The sequence below is a fragment of the Cavia porcellus genome, unplaced genomic scaffold (assembly GCF_034190915.1).
Source record: "Cavia porcellus strain 051 isolate PalLab524CR breed Dunkin Hartley unplaced genomic scaffold, mCavPor4.1 scaffold_7, whole genome shotgun sequence".
Classification (NCBI taxonomy): domain Eukaryota; kingdom Metazoa; phylum Chordata; class Mammalia; order Rodentia; family Caviidae; genus Cavia; species Cavia porcellus.
This window is the reverse complement of record NW_026947490.1, coordinates 43,570,386-43,593,538: the sequence shown is the minus strand read 5'-3', so window position 1 is coordinate 43,593,538 and position 23,153 is coordinate 43,570,386. Positions and strand designations below refer to the sequence as shown.

Sequence of the window (23,153 nt, the reverse complement as noted above, 5' to 3'; positions counted from 1 at the left end):
TATACATTGAAAATTACAGTACTCTAGAAAAAAATTGAAGAGGATTTCAAAATGGAAAGACATTCCTTACTCACGAATAGGAAGAACCAACATTGTGAAAATGATCATACTCTCAAAATTGTTATACAGATTTGTGCAATCTTGATCAAAACACCATTAGCATACTTAACAGATCTAGAGAAAACATTCCTGAAATTCATGTAGAACCAGATAGACTTAGAGTAGAAAAGGCAAACCTGGGTAAAAAAGTTAAGGCAGGAGTCTTCACAATCCTGTGAAATTATATTACAAAGTTACAGTGATAAAATCAGCATGATACTGACAAGGAAAACAGACCGGAGGATCACTGGAACAGAATAGGACATGAATGTGCAACTACAAACACACTCGGGCAACTTATCTTTGGCAAATATGCCAAGCTTGCTCCCTGGAAGAAAGATAGCTTCTTTAATATTTATTAAAACTGGTTTTCCACACACCAAAGACTAAAACTAGACCCATGTCTATTACAATGAACTAAACTAAAGTGAACAATGAATCAAAGATCTAAATATGAAAACAGAAGTGCTAAGTCTACTGGAAGACAAAGTAGTTAGAGATCTTGAAGACATACGTGGAGGAAAAGATTTCATGAATGTAAACCAAGCTGCACAGTAAATAGTTCAAAGATTCAACATCTTGGATTTCATTTATTAAAAAGTTGCCAACAGGGTGAAAAGGAAACCCACGAATTGGGAAAAAATTTTAGGCAACTCTCCCTCACACAAAAGACTTCTATCTAGCTCATATAGATAATTAAAAAAAAAAAAACAAGCCTCATAACTTCAAAGACCCAATCCAGATAGGAGCATCTGAAATTGAATGCACACTTTTCAAATGAAGAACTACAAATGGTAAATAAATATATGAACAAATGTCCAGCATCATTGGTCAATCAAGAAATGCAAATTAAAACAACGCTGAGATTCCATTTCACCCTAGAAAGAAAGGCTATTGTAAAAAAAAAAAAATCAGCCAATAACAGATGCTGTCAAGCCTGTGGGGGGAAAAGAAATGGTTCTCCACTGTTGGTGGGAGCCTAGACCGCTACAACCACTGTGGAGGTCAGTGTGGAAATTCCCCAAAAATGTCGGATTAAAAGTCCCATTCTACCTAGCTATTTCTCTTCTGGATACTTTTCCAGAAGAACTGGAACTGAAAACATACCATAGCCATATAGCAGTACAATTTGTAATAGCTAAATCTTGGAAACAACCCAAATGCCCATCAACTGAGAAATGGCTAAAGAAGATGCATTATTTTCATACAATAGATTATTTCTCAGCTATAAAGAAAAACTTTAGGCTTTTATAGGTAAATGGATGCAACTTGAAATCATACTCATAAGTGATATAAATTAGATTTGCATGTGTAAATATTGAATTGCCTTCCTGGTATAAGAAACTGAAACAGTAAATAAGATCCAAAAATACAATAAATGTTTGTAAGGGTTTGTAAGGCAGGAGGCTTCACAATCCTGACTGGAAATTATATTAAAAGGGTGAAATAGATATTGTGAAAGAGAAAGAAATTGCTCAAAAGGAGAGAACAACTGGGATGGGGAAAGGAGAAAAGAAGGAAGAGAACAAAATACATATATACACAGGATAGCTAAAATAACTGTACTACTTATTCCGTTAGTTCACTGAAGGAACAGTTAGTGCTTATACTTTGATCAATTTTGCATGCCTACATCTGGTAATCTGAGCAACTATTTTGAAGATAAGAATATGCACTGTAATAACCATTGTTAATCTCCTATCATCTGGTCTTGAAATTCTGTATTATTTTTATTTTTTAATTCTCTTTAAAATAAAACTTAAAATAAAAGAATCTCTGGCCATTCCTAAACCAGTAATCACCTGAGCTCTAAGAAAAGCAGAACTTTATATGACAGAGACTACTGCAGAAACAACTATTTCACGGAAAGAGACTCACCTTGCCCCAGCCATGAACAGTCCTCCAGAGCAACAAAACCAGGACTGACAGAATGATCACCCAGACCTCATCCTACTGTAGCACCCCACAAAACAGATCCCTTGTTTACAAGTTAATGATAACTTCTTTATCAAAGTAAGCTCCTTACAGCAACTATTTAACCTGGAGTCTTTTAAAATTTTTATTCTTACTTTCCAATTAAAACTTTTGCCTATAAATTTATGGTATCAATTTAGTTTTAATTTGCATGACTCAAAAGCAAGGACCCATGTTGACTTTACTTTCTTCATTTGTAAAGGAGGATAATGCATAACATGGTTGTGCTATGAGTCACCTGAATAACTAAACACAGTGATAGCTAGTTCCCATCCCCAGGCATTTTGACTTAATTGGTAACCAGTTTTTAAAGTTCCTAGGTGACGCTAATGTTCAAAAAAGGTGACAAACTGCTGTAAAAGAGATTGACTGTGAAGATTATATGTTAATAATCCTGCAAACAGCATAACATCAGCTGAAGCAAATCCAGCTATGAGGAATAAAGTGACCAATTGTTTTCATAGGGAGATGGTGACCTTGTCTTTAGAGAAGATATCAGGAGGATTTGTGGAAAGGTGTGGATGTCTGACTCCACTTCCACATGTATTTTCTAGAGTACCTACTCTGTTTCTGTAAGAATCTCCAGCTCTCTGTGTGAGTCTTGAATGTCCCCTGTGATATCTGTGTGGCTCCTCAGTGTCCACTGTGGCCTCTTGTATCAGATTCTGACCTAGATCTCCGATCTCCCAAATGAGTATTCAGAAGAGGTTAAATAAAAGGAGACAAGTTGTATGATTTTTTAGGGCTGCAGGAGGGTCAAAACCCTTTAATTAAGGTTGAGACTTAGAGGGTAAAGACAAAGAATTTTTTGGGTCAGTCCAGTTATATTAGGACCAAGGACAAAGGGTGGAGAAATTGAGGAAAGTGCAGGCAATGAGCAGGATCTTGGGAGTCACTTAAAGGACGTCTCCAAGTCATGAATCAAGTCAACTTAGTAGCATTGTCTTATCATGAAGACATGGTAGAAGTGAGACTGTAGGAGTAATCTTTGCAGCTGCAGTCTCTACCTAGTTAATTGGGGTTGGAGCCAGAGTGTCCGCAGCTGTGGCCTTATCTTGCCCTTTGAAGTATCTCTGGCCTCACAGGCCACTACAGGCCTCAGCCAGGATAGTGATTCATAGAGGTTCATTTACTATGAATCAGCTCCCGTCACCAGGCAAGGGGCCTCAGCCTAGGACAGACTGACAGATAAACATAGAAAGCCAATTAGTAAAGTTTAAATTCTGCTCAGAGCCACTTTGTGGTGGTTTCCACACTCTTGCCCCTAGACAACAGCTGAACTTGGCCAAAATTCCACGCATAACCACACTTGGCAGCTCAAAACCCTTCTTTCATTTTTGTGTGTCTTCTCATGTGCCTTCTGCCTCATGTTTTGATCTCTCAGGGTTCTGTTTTTCACAACATTGTACTGATTCAACATGAATCTTTTTACTAATTTTTAGAATGAACCCACTGGCACCCAAGAGTTCAACAGATTTGACTGTCACAGGAGAAGCACATTATGGCATCTACTGCCTGCCTATGTCTCACAGAGTGGTCCTCTCCTTTCTATTTGTCATACCCCAGCAAAGAAAACTCCTTTCTTGGGCTTGGACAAAAATCTATGGGGAAAGAGGGTCTTTTATATTTTCTCAGTGGGACTGGATATTAATAAAACATCTTTGAGAACATTTCGTAACATTGTACTTAAATTTACAATGTACTTATCTCTTTGATCCAGCAGTTATACGTCTAAGACTCCCTGTGCACATGTAAAACAAAAATTGTTTGAGATTGTTCAAAGGGCTAGAAATAACCCAAAATATTTAGCAGTACAGACATTTAAGTGAATTATAGTACTTACATATAATGAAATAATGTTTGGCCATAGAAAGAACAAACTAATATGGAATGATTTTGAAGATATAAAAAAATGAAAATAGCAAGGTACAGGTAATTCCCCCACATATTTACTTCAATATACATCAACTGTCACAAGGAGAGTATAAAATAACATCAGCTGTCCATGGGGAGGAATGGCTGAAGGATAAATATACCATGGGAAATATTTCCTGGAGTAGACTTATATTTTTAAAATTTGCAAACTTATGATTACTTAACCAAAAATTAATAAATAACAACAAAAAAGACAAAATAGTGCCTGGCACAGATATATTCAATACATAATAGCTTATTTTTATCACTATTAGCTTAGAAAGACCTAGCTCAATTTGGGATCAGACAGAGGAATTAAGGGCAATTATAAAAATATTTTTGGGTAAAAAACTGTTCTTTAATGTTTCTGCTGTTTTGTTTTGTTTTGCAGTACTGGGAACTGAACTCAGTGTCTTTGCACTGAGCTATACATTAGCCCTTTAATAATTTCTTTTTCTTTCTTTTTTTAAAATTTTGAAACAGTCTCACTAAATTTCTAAGTTTCCCAGGCTGGACCCAAATTTGTCATATTCTTGCCTCAGGCTCCTAGAGTGACAAGATTACAGCTGTGCACTCCTGGCCTGGCTAGGGAGTATTTGCTAGTTTAAAAGGCAATTGAGCACATGCATTTTGACTCTGGCTCACAGAGTAGGTATAATTTTTAAAAAAAAATTTGCTTATTCTTAACTAGTCTAGCATGGCCTTTGTTCATTATAGTGAAGTGAGTGTTAACTGATTGAAGATGCAAAGGAAAAAGCACAATACAGAGCACAAGTCAGAGTAAGCTGTGATGGGGATAAAAGATTGTGATTTAATGGGGCTCAATATTTGATTATAATATACTCCATGGTTGGAAACATTACCGCCTCTAGCTAAAAGATACTGATGGGTCCAGACATTCACATATCTTTTTTTAAGGGACTAAATTAAAATGATAGCCCAAATGCAACAAATGTTCTTGAATCTATCTGAGTGGGTAAGTGTGGGAAGTGCATACATAATGGGAAGAATACGCTGATGCCTAATTCAGTTCTGATTAAAGCAGGCTCCAAATGGACAAACTATTTTTTAAGTCTGCTTTTATGGCTCTTTCTCTTTGATGAGATCAAAGATGCTAGTTTCCTCTGGGACTGTGAGTGAGTGGGCTTTCTTATGGATTAAAGACTAGAGGGCATCAGTAAAGGGCCTGAAAACATGGTGAATGAGAGAAAGGAAGAAAGAGAGATAGAGAAAGAGAAAAACAGACGCAAGACAGGCAGAGACAGAAAGACTGATGAGAGAGAGTAGGAGACAGACAAAGATGGAGATAGAGACAGAGACAGAGACAGAGGCAGAGACAGAGACAGAGACAGAGACAGAGACAGAGACAGAAAAAAAGAACAAAAAGAGAGATAGAGACAGAGACAGATTTTCCAGCTCACAGTTGACAGCCTGCTGGGTCAGGGAGCCAGTTTTTCAGCAAAGCCATCTGGCAAGCTGTACTGAGAACGCTGAAAAAGTTTGTACTCAGTAATTCTAATTCTATAAATCTCTGTGCTGGGATTTTCATTACAGATCTATTTATATTTGAAAAAAAGCCTCTAATAATATCAGTGAAAATGTAGGGACGCTTACTCAGAGCATTCCCAGTGCCTAGTGTTTTATATTTGTCTCCTTATTTTATCCCCTGAGAGCCTGGGAGGAGGTATAAATGCCACCTTTATGTCATAGGCAGGGGTGTGAGCAGTACATGTTGTGCTAATAATTAAATGGTAGATCAAGGATATGAATCCAGATGCTTCAGAGCAGTGACTCTAACGTCTTAACTAGCATTTAATGATTTATAATGATGTTATATGATGGGATATTTGTAAGAAATAAAATTGGGTTTTGGAAAATGTTAATGACATGGGGGAAAATACTTATAACAGCCTGAAAATATAAAGTCACTAAACTCGTATAGTGTTCGGGTAAGGTGGCACACTTCTGTAATCCCAGAATTTAGAAGTCTGAGGCAGGAAGATTGAGGCAAATTCAAAGTCAGCTGGCACTACATAGTGAGTTTAAGGCCTGTCTGAATTACATAGTGAGACTTTGCCTCAAAAAATATATATATTGCATCATATCAACCACATAGAATTAAAAATATTCTGTTGTCTGTTTTTCCATAGTTTTTTGTTTGTTTATTTATAGTGTTGGGGGTTGAACCCAGGACTGTTACATTAAGATCTTCAATTTTTTTAAAGTTTTGATGTAGAGTCTCACTAGGTTTCTGAGTTTCTCAGACTGGGCTAGAACATATGATTCTCCTGCTTTAGTCTTGCAGAATGCTAGGATTGTAGGTGGGTGCCACCAAATCGAGCACATTAAAAAAATTATGAACTCTGTGGAACTGAGGCTGCAAGCATGAGTGGTTTCAGCATTTTTTATTGCCATGATAGCTTTTTATGATTACACAGTCCAGGTGCAGTGGTACATCCTTATAATCTCAGCTATTTAGAAGACTTATGCAGGAGCATGACAAGTTTGAGACCAGACTAGACATTTTAGCAAGACCATATCTCAAAAAAGAAAGAAGATTGGGAATGTAGCTAGTGTGAAGGATGTCATACCAAAACACCAAAAACAAAGAAAACCTAAGAAAGGCTAAGGACATCTTCCAAAGGCAGATTGGGACAGAGATGTCTTCCAAAGGAGGTTGTCAGAGACCAGACTAGCCAGCAGGACTGTTTCCAAATAAAATGGAGCTCTTGGAACCAGGGAACAGCACAACGAAAGCTCAATAGCCCAAGATGGCCTTTTCTACTCAGGTCAGTGGAATCTCCTGGACTCCTCTCCCATTCTCTCTTGTTCTTTTTACTCCTTTTATCCTTCTCTTTTTCCTCCTTCTACCCTATCCCAACCTCCTCCCTCCCCACCCTCACGTTCAATCTCTATTGGGCACCGAGTTTCATCATTACATATGATGTGATTGATTAATAGAGTGAACGTTGGTTGTTTTTAAAATTCTGCAACACGTATTTCTTTATGGTCATGGAAGAAAATGAAAGTCACACACCTGAAATCTCCAAGAGTATAGCAACTGAAGTAAAAAAAAAAAACTTCATGAGACTGTAAAAGTAATCAGAACAGAAATAATGTCTCAGGAAAAAGAAGAAATCATAAGCATAATGAAGAAATTGCTGAGCATATCTAAAGAACACAGATACAAAAGAGGAGCACAGGAAAATAGTAGAAACAGTGAATGAACAATATAGGAAGGAATTACAATGCATGAAACAAATTCTAAGAGATATCCAGGTAAAGCTGAAAAAACGGCTTGAAAGAGACTGAAGATAGGCTTTCAGACCTTGAAGACAGCATTGCAGTTAGCAATTGTGAAGGAATTTCTTAAAAATAACAATGAACCAGAAAATAATACTTCAATCACTGCAAGATGGCACAAAGAAAAATAATTTGAGGGGTAGGTATCAGGAAAGAAGCAAGCATTTTATTTCAATACAAATGAAATAAAAAGGCTATTCACAGAAATAATAGCAGGGAACTTCCCAAACATGGGGAAAGGATCTTACAATTAGATAAGCAAGACCTATAGAACTCCAACTAGCCATAACCAAAGTAAATCTACCCAGACACATATTAATCAAGATCCAAGAATTTGGCACAAGAACAGAATATTAAAAGTTGTTAGAGAAAAGAAACAGTTCACCTATAAAGGAAAACCTGTCAGAATCACAGCAGTCTGATCAACACAAACCATCAAGTGAAGAAGAGTTTGGAGAGAAGTGTTTTAAGCCCTGAAAGAAAACAATTTCTAACCCAGATTGATATATCCTATAAAACTATCTTTCGGAATTGATGGAAAAATACAATATTTCCACAAAAAAAGAATAGCTGAAGAAATTCATGATCACCAAACCAATCATACAGAGAGTGCTAAAGGATATTCTATAGAGAGATAAAGATGACCATGGTTCCAGGGAGAGTAGCAGAGGAGGATCACCAAACAGGAAAGGCAATTGAATGAAGGGGAAAAGTGTAGGGCCAACAATAGGAGGATAGCACAGCAGAGATGAACCAATGCATGCTGGTTGTAACTATTAATGGAGATGGCCTCAATTCAGCAGTAAAGAGAAACTCAGGGAGAGTAGATCAAGAAACAAGATCCATCAATATACTGTATACTGTATACAAGAAACACATTTAACTCAATAGAGAATTCATAGACTGAAAATCAAAGAAAGAAAAACCAACTGTTTTATGAGACATGAGACCAAAAGAAAGAAAGGGTAACTTGCTCATCAACCACAGAATGGTTAAGAAAGATATGGTATTTTCATACAATGGAAAGATGCCTGGCTCTAAATTAGGATTATCTTGAGGTTCTTGTAGGTAAATGGATGCAACTGGAGATCATGTTCATGGACAAAACAGTTTGAACTCATGTGGGTGAACACCAAGTTATCTCTATATCTTAAAAAGCTGAAAGAGTTAGTGGGATCCAAAAAAGCACAATAAATGTTATGAAAGTGTTCATGGAGGAAATGCCTAGGAGGGGAAGGTGGTAACCACTATTAATTTCATATTGTCTTGTCTTGAACTCTTGTATTGTTTGTTAGGCTTGATTTTGTTCTGTCTTGTTTTGTTAGAATTTACTGTGTTTGATGGTATGGGTAGATATTTTGAAGATAAAAGGATGTATTATGGTAACTATGGTTGGTTTCCTATTAACTTGTTTTGAAGCCCTATAATGCTTTCATTCTTTTGTTTAGATTGGTTTTATTGTTTGTTTTGTTTGATTTAATGTGTGTGATGGTATGGACAGCTATTTTGAAGAAAATGAGACGTTACAGTAGCCATTGTTGATTTCCTATCATTTTGTTTTGAAGTCCTAGAATGCTTTTATTGTTTTGTTTTGATTGATTTTATTCTGTTGTGTTTTTATTTGATTTTATTGTGTGTGATAGTATGTATGGCTATTTTGAAGAAAACAAGATACATCATAGTAGACATTGTTCATTTCTTGTTATTTTATTTTGAAGCCTAGTAATGCTTTCATTCTCTTGTTCTGATTGACTTTAGTCTGTTTTTTTATAGTTTGATTTTATTATGTGTGAAGGTACGGATAGTTATTTGGAGAAAACAAGAGAAATTGTGGTAGCCATTGTTCATCTCCTATTGTCTTGTTTTGAAGTCCTGTAATGATTTCATTCTTTCACTTTGATTGGTTTTATTCCATTTTGTTTTATTTGATCTTACTATGTGTGATGATATGGACACCTGTTTTGAAGAAAACAAGAGATATTATGTGGCTGTTGTTGATCTCCTGTGACAATATTGTTTTGTTTTGTTTAATTTCATTGTGTGTGACAGCTATCTTGAAGAAAATGAGAGACATTATGGTAGCTATTGTTGATACTCTATTGTCTTGTTTTGAAGTATTGTGTTGCTTGCATTGTTCTTTTCTCATTTGCCTTGTTTTGTTTTGTTTTATTCACTTTTAAAAAATTTTTTAAAAATAAAATAAATGATTCTTTTTATTGTCTTTTAAGCCTTTAATGTGATTCAAGTGGTCTCTTGCTTGGAAAACCGTGAAAGAAAATTGAACAATTGTGACAAAATGGGAAATGTTGCATTAATTTATTTCAGAATATTGACAATGTAGTATATCTAAAAGAATGAGGCAGAGTTCTAGATACCAAAATAGACAGTGTTCTAGTCATATTGCAAAATCAGAAAGTTAATGAGTTCTTAAAATTATATTTAAAAAAACTAAAAACTCATACAAAAAGTAGATTCTGTCCATTTTCTAAGAATGTGAGTATGAAAAATATACACATGCACATACACATACTTGTTTATATATACATATATAAGTATATCACATGTGAGTAAATATTAAAAAGTATGTAAAGGTAAACCCCCTTTAATTAATACATTACTGTGTGTGTCAATTTAAAAAAACACCCATAGCATAGCTCCGGATGCACCTGAATGAATTTACTGAACACTGAAGACTCACTCTGGGTGTTTGTGGCATCAGCCAATAGGCTCGTGGCCTGAATGGAATGAAAAGGGAGCAGAAGAAAGAAGTCTGGATTTGGCTTCTTCAGAGGACTCCAATCTTAGCTATCACTTCCAGCTCAGGCCCTTCAGTCTCCCTGCTCATTCTCTCCAGCTCTCCAGTGCAACAGAAATGCCCCTTCCCCCTACCAGTATGCTTCAGTTTCTTAGTTGCCCAGGTAATAGTTCCTGGTTTAGTTCCAGCTGCTTATATCTCTTAGAAATGGCTGATCACTGTGTGGTATAGCTGGTCACTATGATGAACATTGTATAAACCAATCACTCCCCAATTGATGAGTCATTCTGCTTCTGTACATCCTGCTTGCTTGTCCCATATAAGCCCTAGACCACCAGATATCAGGCCTGATATTCTGGGAATGATCTTAATCAGTGTTTATTGATGTAAACAAATCTGCCTCCAAATGCTGGGTGTTATTTTGGTACTTCTGCTTGCCATTGCACTGCCGCCTACCAATGGTACTCTGCAGTGCATTCCACCAGGTCTTCTAACTTTGACTAGAGGGTTTGGCTTCCCAGTGTACAGAGAGCCTTTTTACATTCTTCGACCTGTCCCTAAAGATGGCCTTCCTAAACCTACCTTGTATAATAATATTATGCATTATCATATGATAGATATAACATTAAATTTGTTACCTGACTAATGCAGTTACCTTTGGGTAGAGTGGGTTAACTGAAGATAGGTGACATGGTTAAAGAACCCTAATGTTGTTGGTCAGATTATTTACAAAAGGATGCATTTAAATATTTCTGACCAATTATCTCTGAAAATAGGTAGGATAATGCAATATTCTTAGCAGAATCACAGTATTGCTATCTCAGCAATTAAGTGGGAGATGTTGGTAATCCATGTTGATGCTGTTGGGAAGATGGGATGAGATCAAGGAGGCTACATTTGGGTATGGATTTTCAGCAGAGAACGGGGATTATTGGCAGAATCTTAGGTCAAAACACTCATCAGAAATGTACAAACTGAGATAGTCTAAGGAGAACAGTAATCACTGAATGCCTAGGTATCAAACATGAATGATGTCACTTGGATACCAGTAATCCTGCCAAAACAGTCATTCAGAATATATGGAGTAGGTGAAAGGGAGACACTGTATTCCTAACAAACTCCTGGCCCCTGGGTCAGACTTAGGGTAGTGAGAGCTTAGAAAAAAATTGCTATCAAGTGGGCCAGGGGCCAATTTGTCCTGGGAAATAAAGATTTTCTAGCTCATATAATTTACATTTTTTAAAAAATTAGTTGCTAACAGTTTGATAGGTGTTTTCACATAAACATCTGAATTTTCCCTTGTTGATCATTACTGAATTTTTTATTTGTAGTATTTTTTCATAATTGACAGCTTATTCATTGATATTTTTATTTGTTTACTGTGTATCCTCAGTAGACTGTGAACTTTACATAGTCAGGGACCCTGTCTGTCTTGCTTGCTCTGTTTCCTTTGAACTTAAAACACTGTCTGGGATACAGTATACACAGTACATGTTTATTATTTGTCCAGGGAACTACCAATTTGCTTTCTTGTATAGTCATAGTGATTATCACAGCTGGCACGTGGCCATCTTCAGGATGTGTCTTTGGGAATTACGAAGCTGTCAGGCATCTAAGAGACAGATGAGGAATAAGGGCAGATGTAGTCAGAGGATGAGGAAGACCCACACAGTGAGGACCCAGGTCCAGGGAAGAAAGGAGACAGTGGTGGGGGTGGTGATCAGCAGAGTCCAGGCTGCTGTGGGGTGGAGGGGATGAGAGCAGTGAGGGAAGGCCTCAGTGGGAGCTAATGACCTGTCAGAAAGTAGGAGAGGAAAGGCACACAGAGCAGATTGGATTATGGAGAAAGAAAGTATAAAGGTGATATTTCAAGGTTACCGTTCAGTTTTGAGAAGTTATTATCATTATTGTGGCATGCAGATAATTTTGAGCCCAGATGTGGTGAGAAGGAGAATGACAATATTAAAAAAAGATGAGGAATAGTGGGTGATGCCCCACCTAAGAGTAGGTAGAAAGTTGAGATGGATACAGGAAGAAGGATTAAAAAAGGAGAAAACCATTCCTTAGGATAAGAAGAGGGGGAGCAGGAATCACAAATTCTCCAGAAATGTGTGCTTCTAAAATGTCGCCATTTAGGGGAAGATTCTAGAAACCTTTGAAGAAATCTGAGTCAGTAATGAATACATACAGACATTGGTTTGCATATGAGGACTGTGTATAGCAAATGTATCCATCTTAACAGGCAATTTGTCCTTAGGGGAATCTGCAAAGGCATTAGATATTTTGCCTCTGATCCATTGCTTCCTGTGCATTTCCAATCCTTTTATAGAAGCAGTATTTTGGGTACTATCTTCATGGTGGATTAAGTATTCAGTAATTAAGTGAGAGAAGTATCTTATCTCCAGCATTAAGAGAAATGGATGAGGAGAAATACTACCGCTAGCAGGGTAGTATTTCCCTCGTGGGTGGGAAGGTTAAAGAGAATTATGAGAAAGCTGGCTTTGTCCCAAGGCCTTAAGTGGTCTTGATTATACTGTTTTTGGTATTTTTATCTTGTAGTGTCAAGAAACATTTGTTCAGTGAATAAATAAATGTAAGATCAGATTGCACACAAAACCAGGCAGAATTAATGTGCAGGTTTCTAGTTGCCTCTCCTGGCTCTGTTTCCTTTCAGCTGTAAGGTATTCCTTCAAAGTGGTAAGTGGTAATGTTTGCCTGTAATAAGGATGCAAAGCTGTTATGTAATGGCCAAGCTCTTGGTCTTTTGGAAGCTCAACCTACCTGATGTCCCTGGAACCTGTGCTGTGTCAGGCAGAACTCAGCCTCGCAAAAATGACCTTGGAGAAGCTGTGGCTTTTGGACTCTGGCTGGCTTTAAATCTTGACTATGTTGGGTTAGACTGGATAAGTCACCTAATTTCTTCGTAGCTATATTTCCGCAACTGTAAAATAGGTATAATTAAGATTTTGTCTCTTAGGATATTTTTGAAGATTTAGATAACACAGGTATAGGATGCAAAAGTGCACCTTGCATACAATATTCAGTGTTATTAGCTATTATTATTTGAGGTTAGTTTCCTTTAAGAACAGTTAAAATTTATTTACTAAATATGATTTAACATGTTTTGAAAATACATTCTGTGTGATTGTGTGTGTGTGTGTGTGTGTGTGTGTGTGTGTAGGGGGATATTGAGAAAGGACATAATCCCTGGAGGTGAAAGTTTCAGGGCCTCTAGGTCTACTTTCCTATTTACAAACCATCCCATAATCAGCTTCTGAGAGGTTCAGAGGCTTGCCCTGGTGATATTATGAGGAATGGCTGAAATAAGTCTGAATACTGTGATTTTTGACTCTCGATCGCTCTTATTAAAGCCCACATCCAGGAATGGCTTCTTAGTTTTTCAGAAATCATCCCAAATTATGTACCAATTCAGCTTTGTTTACAGTGGTCATTGTAAACTGAAGACCAGGAATTTGGAGAACATCACTCCGCCCGGCCAATAGATGGCGGGGAGATCTTATCGGCGGATTTGGTGTGGGCAGGAGAGACGGAAGGGGCGGGACTGTAGGATACCGAGTCAGCCTGGACTATCCAATTAGAAGCGATTTCGTCACCGTGGTGCCTTGTAGGGGTGGCCGCCCGCGGAAATTTGAAATGACAGCTTGCTCTCTGGGTACTGAGGCGATTGGCAGCCAGGGAGGAGAAAGGTAAGCGCTGGGCATCCGGGTCGGGGCGTCTGGGTTGCAGGTCTTATACACTCGGCTGGCCACGGTGGCCCGGGGCTCAGAACAGGGGCCACTTCCCTCTCTACATCCTCTCCGGCCTAGCTATCCTGAGACTGGATGGAGTTGGAGTGGGTTGGGACCTCTCTACCTGGACCGGTTGCGGAGAGATTTGTGTTCATTTATCTGTTGAACGGAAGACTCATTTTTTCAAATGAGTCGCGAAGGAGATCAAGATCTACACTTCCGTTTTTCAAACAAAACCGAGAAAGTTTGAGCCTGTGGTCTAGATAACTCTCTTGACCGTGAAGGATAGGTGACCCATCCAAAGTTAGGGGAACTAAATAGGCCCGGAGTCTGGAAGTAGAACCCAGGTCACCTAATTCTCTTTTCTACCTCTTCATGGAGATTCCGTTATTGTTATTAATATTGACATTAATGCCATTAGTTTGCGATGCACCACTGAACCACATCTCTAGACCCCCAGTACCTTTTTTCCCCGACATTTTAATCTGGTTTATATTTTTTAGTTCTTCCGGATGTATTGTGTAGTAGAAAGAATTGTAACAAAGTGAGTAAACATAGGTGTGACTTGATTCCACTGTTAACCTACTCTGTGAACTAGCAAAAGTTGCTTAGACTTAGCTTTCTTCCTTAGAAAACAACCAAAGGTTCTATTTGTGATGAACATGAAGTAAAATAATGTGTCAAGAGTCACATTTTTGAAGTGGCCATAAAGAAAGACAAAGACTGCGTTTTATTACTTATATGTGGGTTCTGAAAAAGCTGAATTTAGGGAAACCAAGTGTAGATAGTGGTTACTTCGGGTGATGGAGATAAGCAGATATTGATCAAAGGGCACAAAGTCTTAGTTGTGTGATTAGTAAGTTATGAGAGAGTATGATGATCACAGTTAATGAATATTGAATTGAATATTCAAAATTTGATAAGAGAATACATAAGCCTTCTCATCACACACATACAGGGAGAGAGATGAAGCAGGTGATGGTAATGTTAACTTTATTGTGCTAATTATTTCCTAATTTATATATGTTGCAAGTGCCCTGTTGTACACCTTAAATACATTACATAATGAGTTTTTATTTGGAACTTGTATCTCAGTAAAACTGAAAAAGACAAAGTGGATATATGATGTTGACATGTTACTATTTCTTTAACAAACATATACTGTGTAATGGGCACTGCTGTAAAGGGTTAAATGATTTATTATTGTAAATGAAGTAGGAATACTATTTTTATCTTAAAAGGCAAGTAAACAGGCATACATTGTGACACAGTAAGGGATTCCCTCTGAGGATTTTTTTTCCCACTGTAGTTTTTTTCTTTTTGCAGTCCTTGAAGGCTTATGCGCTTTAGGGTTTGTGAGCAGTAGATTCTTAAGTGTAATTCAAGCATCTGTGGGGTCAAGGTAATTCTGATTGCATGAAGAGAGGCAAAGAAATGGAAAGAAGGTGAAAAGATAGGAATAAAGGAGTGTGGGAGAAGAAAGTGCCGATAGTAGTCTCATGTACTTTATGTGAAATTACCTCTGCAAATTACTAGCTTAAAAGCCACCCTTTGCATCATTTACTAGTAATCATTTTGTCTATTAAAAACATCTTTTTACACAGAATTAGCTATACCACTGCCCAAGTCATACCATATGAAACATCACATACAGACCAAACCTAAAGTGATTTGCATTTTCTGATCTTTTCCTTAAAGTCATTGAAATTAGTGAGGAGGAACCTAGTGGCTTTAGTGAGGTAAACCTTATGCATTATTAAGATTCTCTCATCCCTGTTAATTGAGAAGCCATTGACAGACTCATGCAGTAGAAAATAAAGGGAGGCTTCTGTTCATTTGAGAGGAAAAAGTAAATCAGCTCTTTTTAAAAATGTAGATTAGTGGATCTGTTTTTTGGGAAAAACTTGCTAATAATAACGAATAACTTGATAATTTTAAAATAAAAATCATAACTGTAATCCTGTGAAGGAGGACTTAGGTTGTTTATAAAAATTAACTCTCTTCCTCTACTTTCCCTTAAAACCTCACAGAACAGCATCATCAAAAACTGAACTAATGAGAAATATGAAGCCTGTACTGTTCTGAAGCAAAATTTGAGATTTAAAGTATTTTTTGTTTTGAAAACTAGTTTCTTCTAATAGAGGTAAATGGAGCATTCATACCCAATTTCATATTTGCATTTTTTTTGGATTTCCTGAGTAAAGCTGTGAAAATAAAGACACTTTACAAACACTGGAAGTATCTGATGTTGAGCCTGTTTATTTTTGTTGTTCTTAAGATTTGTCTCAAGGTGAAGACTCATGCAGTGATTGTGGCTGTTGTGATAAGCTCATAGTCATTTTGAAATTTTATGCCAAAAGAAAAAACCCTTTTCTTAGAAGTTTTCCAGGCAAGTCAACTTTTATTTTAGGAAAGAGTCACAGATTACCAAGACTGTATTTTAGGTAAGTGGTTTCTTTTATTTGCTTCTTTTATCTTTTTAGTTTACAAATAGATTGTATCTCCGTCCTAATTGCCAGTAATTGGTTCTGAGAAAAGTAAATTTAAATGGATTTATTAATTTCTCTGTTTTTTGCCTTCTTAATTCTTATTGTGTTTAATTGGTTTGTAGCTGAATGCAGGGTCTCTGAAATAAGGGGATTCACAACACAGTTCTTGGAGGAGGCCCTTGAACCATCTGGATGACAGGCAGTCTAGCACACTAATATGCTTGAGGTACTGGTTGAGGTACATTTAATTCTGCTGTTAAGACATTTCTCTTTAGCCATAAGCACTTTACTTGGGACTGTGATGACCAGATTACTTATTTTTAATTAAAGTTTATGAACTGATTGAAAATAGCATGCTTTTCCTATCAACTTGCCAAGGGTGTGTGAAGTGTTCTGCAAATTTTAAGGGCAACTGTGAAGCTAGCAGGAAATTAAGGAGGTTTATGTGTCACTGTCCTTTGAGAAGTGCAAATGAATTATAAACCTATGAAATGCGGGAGGTATTTGAAATCGCTTAACAAATAAAGAGGCCTAATTATGAAGTCAATGGAGTTTCAATTTTTACCTTCTTAATTGTAGTCCTTAAGTCGCTCAGACCAAAAAGCATTTAAAAACTAGTCCATTTTTTGTCTAAAAATTTTGTAAATATGTGGTTAATCTCTTGCTAATGTATCCCATAGCAGAAAATTAAAAAAAAAAAAAAAACTTAGTTTTTTAACTGGATGGGCTTTTTACTTTAAATTTGCATTCTAATTACAGCTGTGAATTTTTCTCAGTGTTTGTGAACTGGACCACAAAAATACCCCCGTTAAGCCAAAATGTTAAACCAGGGAGTGTGACTACAAATTGTTGGTGTCTCTCCTTTAGAAAATGACATCATATACTGCAGTAATTATGTGCAAAGCAGTAGGTTGCAGCTGTTCCTTGTGAATTTTTAAAGTTTGGATTATGCTAATATCTTCAGCTGGAGTGCAGGTCTATTAATTTGCTTGTGGTACTTCCTTTCTTCCACACAGTCGATTTTCTAAGAGCAGTCAAAATCATTGTTTTAAAAGAGTAGTGTGCACTTTCTCCACTTAGAACCCTTAATGCATTGCGTTTACCAAGGGCCCGCTGCTGGCTTTCCAGCTTTGTATTGCATGAGAGAGCAGGTGAAGTCAGAGCTCGTCCTCACGCTCTTCCTGTCAGGGTTTTCCTGCCATGGTTCTCCCACCTCATCTCTTGCTGCCTCTCTTCTCCTGTTGACTCTGTTTCCAGCACTGCTTTTCTGTTCCTTTCTACTCTTCCAGCTGCCAAGTTCTCTGTTCCAGGAACTTCTGCATTTTCTGGGCTCTTAGCTGTCTGCTTTCTTTTCATTCTTCTCAGCTCTGAGGTGACTTACCATGGCCATCCCAACAAAACTAGATCACCACACTTTCAGTTATTCTCTACTACTTACTTACCATCACCTTGTTGCATTTTCTTCCTGATTACAGTGTAAGTACTGTCAGGTAAGAGCAGTGTAGTCTTTCTTATCTTTTATATGGTGAAAGAACACTCTCTACCCCCATTTTGTGCTTAAGAAAAATTAGGCTATCAACAGTGTTTTATATGTGTGTTTTAATTTTGATTTCCAGAGTTAAAATAAGTCTCATTATTTTAAGTTTCAGATTACAGGTGTGGACATGTTTCTCTGAAGGCATCATTGAGGCTTGCCAAGCCATATGTCTGTGAATTTGAAGTGAGTACGTTTACCTTCAAGTATATGAAAGAGCTTCTTGATCTGAAGGAATATCAGCTGCCTTTGCAGGCATTGTGGTTGGTGTTTGATGATTTGAGGGTGTTTGATCAGACAGTTCTTGCAACTATCAGGTAGGAAGAGAAGCTGATAAAACTAACGTTGTACCTGAAACTTAACTGTGCCATTGCAGTATTTTAAAATATTTGAATGTATGTGTGTTTTGTTTTGTTTCATTTGTTTGTAGTGCTGGGTTTTGAACACAGGGCCTTTTATGTGCTAGGCAAATGCTGTGCCATTGAGCTATATCTTGGATCCTAGCAAAATCTTTTAAATTTTAAAAACTTAACAAATGTTTTAAGTTTAGGAATTTCAAAAAAATGTTTAAACCTTCTTTTCGTGATCATTTCAAACTTACAGAAAGGTTGAACACATAGTACATTCTTGTTTATCCTTCAATCGGTTTCCTCAAATGTTAATAAAAGATAGGAGGGGCTGGGGATTTAGCTCAGTGGCATAAGCGCCTGCCTTGCAAGCAGGCAGTCGTGAGTTCGATCCCTGGTACCGATAAAAACGAAAAAGACAAAAAAAAAAATAAATAAATAAAATAAAAGATAGGGTATTCTTTGTCTGTTTAATACAGATTTAGAAATGGATTTAAAATATGTGTATACTAAAACTTATGGTTGCTATATTTGAAAATAAGAGGATAGAAAAAGGAAAGGAAGTAAAGAAGTTTGTGTATCATAATCTTTGCACTGATAAGATTAATACACTTTTTTTTAAAGGATGTATCTTGTCAAAGGTACTTTCTCAGGATACTACTTGAGTCTTTAGTTATGCTTTTTAAAATATTTCAAATAAATCATCTATTAAGTAATTTCTAATTAGATCGTGTTTTGATCTTATGTGTTTATATATATTAAAGAAGGCTGACTTGTAGCTATTTAAGAGAAAGACATACTCCTCTAAGAACTAGAGGACTGGATAATGTAATGATCATTTGGTAGTAATGTTGCTTGTTTATTTTGAACTTTAAAAAGTACTTCCCAGTTTTTATACCATTACTGAGTTGACCTGATTTTGCTGAATTTAATTTGACTATTCTACAAAGAAGCAGAATGTCTTGGATTCTGCTTTTTACATCCCATGGTAAATTTCTAATTGTGTGCTAGAACATTTAACCCTATTCATTAATTACTTCATTAATACACCAAACAATGTAAATCTAAACAATGTAAATCTAGTTTTTGTCCTGAACCAAAAAAACTGCCTTATGTTTTTCTCATGGAAAGAAAAAATATGTTATCAATGGAAGATAAAGGAATAATTGGTGGATTTATAAAATGAGGAATCAGAGAGCCAATTTCTATGGTTTTAAAACTTGTTAAAAGAGTTCCTGGAATTGGTGATGTTATTTGAAGAGAAACCTAAATTCACTGTTCATTGGAGGACTCAAATTCTGGTCAGTGCCTGGAGAAAGTCAAAGCAGGAAGATTTTCACTTGTTCATTGATACAATAAATATTTGCATGCCAGTTCCTCAGTTTGACTGTTACATGAAACAGAAGCAATCAGCATCATCAGGGAACTGTCAAAGGTAGATGATGAGCCTTGATGACCAACCAAACAAGGATACAGATGTGATTGGAATTGGCAATAAATGCTTTAAAGAATTACAGAAAGTCCTAAGACTAGGTCAGCATGTTGTCCTGTGGTTATTTCCTGAAGAAAGACATTTGAACTTGGGTGGGAGGTGGCGTTGAAGTTAAAGAGGAACAGGAGCTGGGAACAGATGCAGGAACTCAGTGAGTTTCAGGAGCTAAAAGGCCAGTGTGATCAGAACACAGACAGTGTTGCATGAGCCCTAAGAAACCAAGTGGGAGAAGTTGGTGGGGTCCATAGGTTCAGGGCTTTGTCAGTCAATTAATAACTTTTGATTTTAAAAGCAGTAGGAAGCCACTCAAGGGCTTTTATTCTTGGAAGCATATGATCGATGTTGTGTTTTAAAAGGTTCATTTAGGCTTGTATGTGGAAAAACAAATGGGGATGGTATAGGGAAACCTGTTAAGAGGCAAGAGAAAGCTGGAATGGAACTATGTGAAGGACAGAAGATTTATGGAGAAAGTAAAGTGGCTGGGAGTTAGTAGTTGAGTAGATGGGAGAGATGAGGGATGAGGAGATGAGGAAATATGGGAGAAGACAGGGCCAACTTCTAGGTCCCTGGCTTAAAAGAATAAACACTGAAGGAAGTACAGATGTAAGTGACATATAAATGTCTGGTGCTACAGTGCTGAGTATAATATTAAGTGAATTCTGCAATGTAAATACAGGTTTGTCAGGTAAAGAGGAGGAAAGCTCTTGACCAGCATGTTACATGGGAATTTGAAAGATCTTAGGAAATTGGTAATTTATATATAAGGGCTCTGAGGCAGGAGAGGTGCTTTAGAGCCATAATATTAATACATATATTGTTACCACACTCAAGACTTTACTCTTAGGGCAACAGGAAGCCAGTAGAGGTGTTTCATCTTATTCTTTTCCATTTTGATTAGGGCAAGCTTAGATTTAGTTTTTGTTTTTTAAAGATGCATTCCAGAGGGTGAAGAAAGTCTCCAGTCTGTAAGAATTGCGATGGCTTTATTTTCAGTGCTCCTTCCTTTTCACAGAACTTAAGAGTCAGATAGTCACAATCTGTACTCCTGGCCCTCCGGTAATGCTTTTGTTTGACCGCTGAAGTGGTGCTCATGGTCACTAACAGCTTCCTGTTCTCATATCCAGGCAACATTTATCTGGTCTTACCTTGCTTGACCTGCTGGCTACATTCTGGCATTTAATCATTCCTATCATCGTAACACACTTTCCTCTCAGCTTCTGGGACACAGCTTTTCTGATGGTGTCTCACTGACTTGCTTTCTTAGTCATCTTGGACATTTCTTCCTTTCATGCTCACATTCAGTGTGTTGAAGTTACTCAGGGATCAATCCTGTGGCATTATTTTAGTTGTTTTTCTATTGCGTTAAAAATACCACAGACTGAATAATTTTAAAAATGTTCTCTTTTTTTCTATTCTTTTTCTTTTTTCATTGTTCTGGAAGCTGGGAAGCCCAGAAGTCTAAGTCTTACCTTTTGGGAAGGAGACCAAGAGTGGGGCAGGGAGAAGGGGACATAAACATAATTAAGATATGTTATGTACATGTACCAACTTCACACAATGAATGTAATCATTATGTACTGCAAGCATGTAACAATAAAGATAAGATTTTTAAAAAATACTGTTGTAATGGCAATTATATTTAGCCATGAATTTCAAAGAGGACATTCAAACCCTACCAGCCATCTATGTTTCTGTTTTCAGTCAGCCTTGGATGCACTTCAGAATCACCTGGAGATGTTTTTATGGATATGTTCTAATTCATATATGAAGAAGTAATGATGGAATGAGATTATCTGCATTTCAAACCACTAATGAAGTAAAAGTTGTAGGCGTTATTAGTGGCTGCTAAAAGATTAGGTAAAAAACTGATGAAGAGTTTTATTGTGAGTAGATTGAGCTGACCACACCTGAATCTTATCAATCAATCTTAGTCTCAGAAAGATATGACTAGCATTATGTGTCTCTTGTAGACTTTTCTTACTGCTGGGACAAAATATCCTACACTCACATCTTAAAGGACAGAAGCTCTATTTTGGTTCACAGTTTAGAAGTTTCAGTCGGTGCATGGTCAACAGCGTGGTAGAAGGGTCAGGGCAGAGGAAAGCTGCTCAGGTCATGGCAAGCAGGAAAAGCCAGAAGCTGGGAAGGGAGAATATACCCTTCCAGGTCCTTGCCTCAGTGACTCTTTCCTGGCCAAACCACATTTTTTAATAGCAAATGAATCATAGCATCCAGTCATCTTTAAAAGCCCTGCCTCTGAGTACATGAGGCTCTTAGGGGGCATGTAGATCGAAATCATAACAATCGTTCCCTGACAAAGCTATTTTATGTGTACCTCTCTGAAAGTGTTACTGTGAAAAAAATCTTTCCCAAAGCCAAACAAGTCTCTAGATCTTGTTATATGTTTACTATAGATAAAAGAAACAGAAGACTGTATTAGGTTACCTCACACAGACAAAATTAATAAAATTGAGAGTGTGAAAAAATGTTAAAAATAGAGAAACTATTAAATTGTAAGGGAATAAAAGAGGAAAGAATATAGACTAAAAGTGATTTAAGTGATAATTCAAGTACTCCAACAGCTGACCTTACTTGAATCCTGATAAAATTTTGTAAAACAACAATCAAAGGGACAGTTAGGGTGTTTGAACGTTCATGGGGTATTTGATACCATTAAGGAATTAACACTTTTTGGTTATAAATGTTTATTTTAGAAAAATACACATTAAAATTTTATGAATGATAGATATGTCAGATTTGCTTCTCCATTGTCCAGTGTCAGAGTGGATGGAGAAGAGAAATAGGAGTATTCAGGTGGGGTAGAAATGAAAAAAGATTACCCATGGGTTGATAATTGCTGAGGGTGGATGATGGATACATTGTATTCAAGACACTGTGTCTTTGCTGTTGAATGTGTTTGAAATTTTCCATAGTACAAAAATTGTTCAATTACCTAGGGAGCTTTAAAAAATATGGATGGTTTCTCTCCCCCAGGGAGATTCTGAGTTATTGGTCTAGAATAGGAAATCAATTTTTAAAAGTGTCACAGGGGACTCTAATATGTAGACAGGGTTGAGACCTAGTGCTTTATATTATGTCCCCAGATGATCTCATCTATTGCTTTACTACCGCTAATATGCTGATGCCTCACAGATAACCTTTCCCTTGAGCTCTGAGGTTCTATAATCACCTGCATACTGGACATCATCCAGGGGTTCAATAGGTGCCTCAACTGGAACACTGTGGAAATGGAACTCATTTTCAACTCCAGACTTTTCTCTCCCAGTCTTTTCTGTCCAATAGGTGGCATCATCATCTACCCAGGTACTGATGGCTAATTAGTTCTGGTAGAAAGAAAGTGCTTTCAAAACCTGTGTTATGGACAGATTTTAGCTGATCCTAAGGCCTTTATTTTGTGTGACTAATGATTGTCAACTCTACCGAATACACAGCATCCACATATCTTAAGAGAATGTTGTGTATTTGCTATAGAGTTA

The 23,153-nt window shown here is 37.0% G+C and overlaps 1 long non-coding RNA gene across 1 annotated transcript; it reads left to right on the top strand.

The window, feature by feature from the left end:
* The first annotated feature begins 13,730 nt into the window (after positions 1 to 13,730).
* On the top strand, positions 13,731 to 21,658 carry LOC100728598 (uncharacterized). Its single transcript, XR_010048788.1, has 3 exons — positions 13,731 to 15,937; positions 16,073 to 16,238; positions 16,406 to 21,658. It is a non-coding gene; the product is annotated as an uncharacterized LOC100728598 (long non-coding RNA).
* Positions 21,659 to 23,153: the final 1,495 nt, after the last annotated feature.